Source organism: Triticum aestivum, chromosome 1D, assembly GCF_018294505.1.
Source record: "Triticum aestivum cultivar Chinese Spring chromosome 1D, IWGSC CS RefSeq v2.1, whole genome shotgun sequence".
NCBI classification, from domain to species: Eukaryota; Viridiplantae; Streptophyta; class Magnoliopsida; order Poales; family Poaceae; genus Triticum; species Triticum aestivum.
In genome coordinates this window covers 470,701,752-470,708,688 of record NC_057796.1, presented here as the reverse complement: position 1 = coordinate 470,708,688, position 6,937 = coordinate 470,701,752, and the positions used below count along the sequence as shown (strand labels likewise).

The 6,937-nt window shown below is 41.8% G+C and overlaps 1 long non-coding RNA gene across 2 annotated transcripts; it reads left to right on the top strand.

Moving 5' to 3' along the window:
• The first annotated feature begins 268 nt into the window (after positions 1-268).
• Positions 269-6,034, top strand: LOC123183084 (uncharacterized). Of its 2 annotated transcripts, none has more exons than XR_006492424.1 (5): positions 269-627; positions 1,544-1,662; positions 2,006-2,844; positions 4,955-5,115; positions 5,805-6,034. It is a non-coding gene; the product is annotated as an uncharacterized lncRNA (long non-coding RNA). The 2 variants fall into 2 exon arrangements; XR_006492423.1 differs by having other exon boundaries at positions 2,006-4,074.
• The last annotated feature ends 903 nt before the right edge of the window (positions 6,035-6,937 follow it).

Below are 6,937 nucleotides of genomic sequence, written 5' to 3'. Positions count from 1 at the left end.
ACTCTGATCCTTGGATCGGACGGTGGCGGCGCTCCGGTGTCGTACCCTTCCTGAAGGCGCCGCCTTGTAGCCCATGGTTCGTCATATGTAACTTCATCTCTTCGTTGTAGTATTGCTAGGAGTGGTGTTGTTGCGCCCAGCGCCTATGTATCCGGTCTTGGGTGTGTGCGTGTGTTGCGGTGATGTGTGTTTGTACTGGATGCTTGTTGGTCGGTGCTTTATATATAAAACGGGGCGAAAGCCTTTTTCGTTAAAAAATAACCCACGGCCCCGCACGGAACGTTCCCACGCCCAACGAACAGAGCACGGCCGGGGCCTCCACCGCCGCTCCACGCCCCCATCCTCCTCCTCCGCCGCCGCCGCTCCCAGCCTCCATCCTCCGCCGCTCCACGCCCCCCCACTCTTCGCCCGCTCCTCTTGTGCTGCCCCACGGACGCCAGCTCGGGCCGCCGCCGCCAACCGCTGGCACCCCACCGCCGCCCGCCGATCCTAAACTCGGGCGTCGCTCCAATCGCCTGCCGTCGCCGCTCCACTCGGCCTCCACCACCGATCCTCCACTCGCCCACAGTTGCCGTTCAACTTGATCTCCTCCGCCGATCCTCCACTTCACGGCCGGCCACTTATACGGTGAGGCCCTCACTACCAAGCCGGCCAACTTTAATCCGGTTTTTCTTTATCTTAAGTTTGATCTGCCGGCTGGGTGTACGGAGTTAGATCACCGGAAAAGTAAGCAAATGAATCCCGCATACTCTGTACCAGGAAAATGAATCTGGGTTTAAAAAGCATGAAGCATCAATTGGATGAACTGATGAATCATGAGGGAGAGACCTCTGCTTATGTCGACAGAGGGAAAAATTATTCAACAAATTCCAAAGTTAATTGGATTGCACAGTATATGATCCTTCCACACAAGACAAGTTGATGCTTGTGATTCTTTTCTTTCTCTAGTGCCATATAATTTATAGCCGAGAGTGGTCGTTTTACTGCATGATGTTCAGCTACCATTAGCTTTACTGGAGCAGAGCAACATTTTACAGGAATTCCCTCATAAACATCGTACCCAAATACAGCATCCTTGTCTGGAATTTGAGGGTTTTCAGAAGGTTCAGCTACTGATTATACAACGAGTTTGGACTATTGATTAGCTGCTGTTGACAGTTTTTAGCTGATTACGAGCACTATTGATTCTATAGCAACCTGTACCTTTCATCGCTTCTGCTTCTACGTTCCCATGTTGTGTTTCTCTTTTTCTACACAGTAGCCCACGCCCACCCTTTTCAATACTGACACAGCAAAAATAATTGCCGCATTTAAATAACACTGTTGTGTGATAAACTGATAATAGCCATGGAACTAGCCGTAAGTTGGTTAAACATACATCAAAATAGGCAAAAGCTGGTTGGATAAGGTCAATTATCATAATCCACTGTAATGCGAAACACAGCATTAAAAGGGTTAGAGTCTGAATTTTGAGTTTTATAAGCTCTTAATATGGTTGACAACATTTATTCTGTTACTGAAATTACCTTTTAAATGCTGTCAGGAATCTGCACTTTCCCATAATACCACGATGGACTCCTCAAGTGGCAAGAAAATTACTACGCAATAGCTTGTGAACTTTTCAAGGATGTTTTGAATGATCCACTAATATCCGAAATTCAGGTAATCTCACTAAGAATGTTTCATATGTTCTTTTTTGCCTCCTCCCTAACAGCAAATGGTGTATTTCAACAAGTTCCTGACACCGGCAGACATCAGCATTTGCTGCAGCTAAGGTCCTTTTGACACCTTCCTAGATGTCATTCTTATACGCAGGAATTAACCTTACTTGTTGCACTGAATCCAAGCAAGACTTGAGAGTTTACTTGTTTAACTGAATCCAATCAAGACTTGAGAGTTTAAGAATTCAGTTCACATCCCTGTCTATTAAATTTATCAAGAGGTGTAGCATCATTATGTGCTTGTACTGATTTAAGATGTTCCCCATTTTTTTAACATGCCACAGATGAAGAATCATCACCCACCTGCATCCCCGTTAGGATCAGGGGAATGTTCCCTGTTTGAAGATCTGGCGAATACGCCTACTCATGTTAATGCAAATCAAGCGGGAGTTGGCCTGCGGTTCTGTTGGTCTTCCCCATCTCAGGGGTTGGGACTTGAGAGGCCGCGTATATGAGATCCGAGAGGCACATGGTTGTTTATTCATCGACTACGGTGCCGCTGCATGGGGAGAACGGCTATGGCTGACGCCTCCATCTCTCTAAACGATGCTGACACCATATTATAAATGACGCTGCCGACGACTCCTCTCAGACCGACCCTGGACGGTACAATCTGGTTATGCAAATCTTCGTGTCTTACTACTGAGGAATATCCGTCTATGAAGGCAAATCATGTTTACTTACTGATGATAGTGTGTTTTGGACAATTGGGTTCGAGAATAATTGTGGTGATTTGGAAATTCTTAACTTGGATAATAACACAAGGAACGAACTTGTGTCTCCTCAACTTTCTGTTACGGACCTAAATCAAGCAGAGGCCAGAATCACCTTCTAAGGTCTCTCGTTCGCTTCATAGCATCGGAAGAAGGATATAAATTCAGGTTACACCCTTGGGTACATGAAGGAGGAAGTGGGTGAGATATAGATGGAAGCAGGATTGGGACGAGAGATAGAGGTAATCCAGCAAAAGGGCGAGGACCAAAGAGGTAGGTGATTCAAATTCAGGTCACCGTCGTTTCCTTTGATGCTTCGCCTTGAAGTCTTTCCTCTGGTTAAGTAGCCTACCGAGTCGAAGGAGGCCACAGAAGCTTGTATCTTCTGGGTTGGACTTTGTCTTCTTCAGGTTGGTCCACTGGCCCATTTGTTCGCTGTTTTAGGCACTTCTTCTCTTCGCCAGTTAACTTAACAGCAGGCACTTCTTCTCTTCATCAGTTAACTTAGTATTCTTCAAGTGTTGTTTTCTTCGTCAGTTAACTCCTTCAGGTTTGCATTCTTGTCCTCGGTGCACACAAACTTCTATCGCAGGTTAAGACTTTTGTCCGACTGCCCATCTCCCATGTGGATTACACATGATCCTAGAAAGCTGAACATGGCTTTGACTAAATAGTTTTGTGTTTTCTTGGTTTATCAATGTTATAATCATGAAGTTTGGTAAATGGTGGTCAGTTAATATATCACTTGGGTTTGGATAATACACTTAATCATACATTCTGTATAAATGCAATGCCTATTTTTTTAATTCTAAAGTGTATTAACAACCTGAGAATGCTATGATGGGGCTAATCTGAATATGGCAATCCATGATATGTTCTGATGCACACTTTTACTGATATTAGGAATAGAAAGAATACTTTGATGTAGCATATCTGCACTGTTCATGTATAACTAAAAGTGACTAAACTCTTTTTCTTTCACTCGCCAACTTAATTCAGTGTATTCACATTTCATCTGAGCCGATTCAGAGATTAGCCGATGGTTTCTTCTGCAATTTCTACATCAGATCATCTAAAAGAATCTAAAACTTTCTTGTCCAAGTTATAATCTTCGTTGTTCAGAATTTGATTATACATTTCATCAGTCGCCACATCTATACATTTCATAGGCTGGGTGTTTTGTGTTTTGGCCCAACCAACATATACCATAAAAGGAGTACTTTTTTGTTTTGGATTATTGTAGAGTTATGAAGGTATGCTAGAATGGATGAACATAAAGATCAAATAGTGATAATTAATTGCAATGAAAATAATAGCTTCAAGACAACATTAGATAGTCATGTTTGCAAAGCATAATATGGTTCTTTCTGCATAGGGCACACTTGCATGTATGAGAGCTCAGGCAAGAGGCAGGTTAATTCAACTAAAGACACAAATTTCATGAGAAAAACACCAAAAACATTGTGTGCAAAGATGTCTTGAAGGGGTGAATAAAAGTTTGTTCTTCCTTCATGCCAATCCATCTTATGATGTTATATTTTTATTGTGGATATATTGCCATGCCAGGGTTGGTGGCGATGGCTGGTGCTTGTAATTTTGCAGCCCTTGCCAGTGTCGTGGTGGGAGGACTGCCATGAAAGGTGCTACCTTTGTCACTTTAGTCATCTAGCTATGAGCATAGGTTCCCATGATTCTGAGCATAGCACCACATGATTGTGATAGTAGAGACGTGCGTTGCACGAGCACGCTTACTAGTGCTATTGAAAATTTCGAGTTGTTGTGGTGTTCCTAATGACTTAAAGTTGTTGTATAGATTAACTGAACCATAGCACTCTCGAATTAGAGAGAAAGAAGTTGGGAGTTACTAATTTCTTGTAGAGTAATAGTTCTTTTATATGCAACTATTCAGTTGACTTGTGAAGGAATAACTAATGCCATGCTTGAATAAATGGGCTGTTGTCATGACCTTAACAGTGCAAAGCGATGCATGTAACATTCACATTTTATTTTGAGTTCTTCAGCAATTACTTGTGAATGTTTCAGCACTAAACTGTATTTGGCTGAATATATCAATATTCAAACTTGTTTGTGTCGCTTTCACTGTTTTGTGAGCCTTCAATCGCTCTAGTGTTCACATCTTTTATCTTGGATACTATATCTGTTATTCGACCTGACTGGACGCTTATTTATGATTATCACAGCCAGAAATGATATTTTGTTATGTTTGTTGTTGATTTCCTTAAGAAACAAAGGAGTTTCTGCCAGAATTTGGAACATTTCCTGGACTTGTGTTATTAATGTAGTGTGACCATCTTTATTTCCAACAACATATACTATTAGCAGATGTTGGAATTCATATTGGCTTTATACAAAAGAAAAACTTTTCATATAGTATTGTTCTATTGGTGAAGTGAATATTAAAATAATTTATCTCGAGGAGAAACTGGAAGAATTCCCGATCTTGATGAATGTATACCTCGGTTTGTGAGGATCTGAAGAAACCCCTTCTTTCCGTTGCAGGTACTGGAGCAAGATTTCTTATATCTGGGTGAGGGCATCAATCAATGTTGGGACAAGGAATCTCATCACTGCAACAATATATAGCTACCACATTGGACCAGGCGCGTTTATCTTGAGCATAGCTAGACGGAAAAACATATTTCCTGAGCTGGCATGTGAAGGTAACTTGACCCATCTTGTTTATTTTGTGAAATTTAAAGTCAAAATAAGGGATGTATTCACCAGCTAGTCAATCTCCTTCCAGGAAGAATAGTACAAAAAACACTATGCTTAGCACACACCTGCTATGGAAAGTACATAATCGTTAAGCCTAGGTACTTAAGTTGTTTTAGTAAGATCTACAAATTTGTATAATAAGTCTGCACAAATGTAGTCCTTGAAAGTCAAATTAAATAGCTAGATAAGCATTGCCCATTAGTTGTCAGATGCCAAAAAGTGAAAATGACCTCAATGAGATGCTGACAATACTGCAAATGCAGAAGAATGAATGATTTATATAATACATAATTAATAATTGTTTAAAGACAAATAGATGCTTCAAACGCTTCTGCTACCTCAAGATCATGCGTACTCTGTTTTTTTTGCCTATGCCAATAGAGTAATTTATCTTATTTTTAATGAGAAGAAACAAACGCCTTTGTTGACCTATCAACTCCTTATGGAGATGGTGGGCCGGCTGTGGTGATCTCAGCCGAGAATCAATGTTAGTGTTAACACATGGCTATGGAATTCTCTGTATTTATTACTGTTTATATTTTTAAGAATGTGATGATCCTCTATGTTGGAATTTTTCTACTGTATTCTAGTTTCTAATACTGTATTATAATGGAGAATTGTTTAACTTTTGTAGGAAGCAAACAAAAGGACTGCACTCACACGGAACCATGAAGCCAACGATCTATGTCAACCAGATGTTTTAGATTTCATTTTGCACAATTGATGTCTCATACTTGCATCTTTTACCTTCTGTGAACCTGATGCATGGTGTCATGGTGGTTATGTTTAGAAGACTGAAGTGTATGTATGTGACAAATAGTTAATGGAATAAAAAAATGTTTGGTGCACCTGATGTGAGCCTGATGTATGGTGTCTTGGTGATTATACTTAGAACACATGAACTATATGTATGTGACAATCAGTACCATATGTTAATTAAAGTTGTAGATGGATGGACAAAATGTTGATGAATTGTTGGTCGGCAAAGAAAAGCCCTGATTGTTGGTTGGCAAAACAAACTTCGTCGAACAGTTAGTTGGGAAAGGCTACGCCAGGCCCAACAAAATGTTGGTCGGGAAAGAATACCCTGTCCATTAGTCGGTCGGGAAGGACCCATGGTTGGCCCAACAGACTGTTGATCGGGAAAGGCCCATGGCAGGCACAACAGGCTGTTGGTCGGGAAAGATGCTCCATAGCCGTCAACCAGTCGGTCGGGAAAGCTATGTCGGTCGGGAAAAGGTTTTCCCGTCTGGACTTTCCCCATCAGACATTGTCGGTCGGCAATAGTCTTTCCCATCCGACTGTCTGTTGGCGAAACTTGTATTCCCGACCAACCTGTCTGTTGGGATGTAGTGTTGTGGTCTACTGGGTGGCGAGGTGTGTGCCATAAAGTCGTCAAGATCATCGTCCACGGGACAAAGATGAGTCGAGGAGTTGTGCAAGTTAGCGTGACTGGTCGTTGAATCATCGTCATGTCAGTGAGTCAATGTTGTTGTGTCCGAGTGCACGCCTTAAGGATACATTGAAGATGAATGTGTGTCTCGACGGGAAGATCAAGTTCAGCTATGTGGGGGTGGTAAACTAGTGAAGATGAGTTTCTTCAATGAGGTCATGTCTCTATATGATGCTGGAGTGCATGGTGTATTGCACAGAGTGGTGTGATCCACAATGAGCCAGCATGTGTTTTTCTAGGGTGGATGGTGAAGACCACATGTGGTTCCACATGGTTTCTAGCGAGGCTGGTTATTCCCAAGCATATTTAAGGTG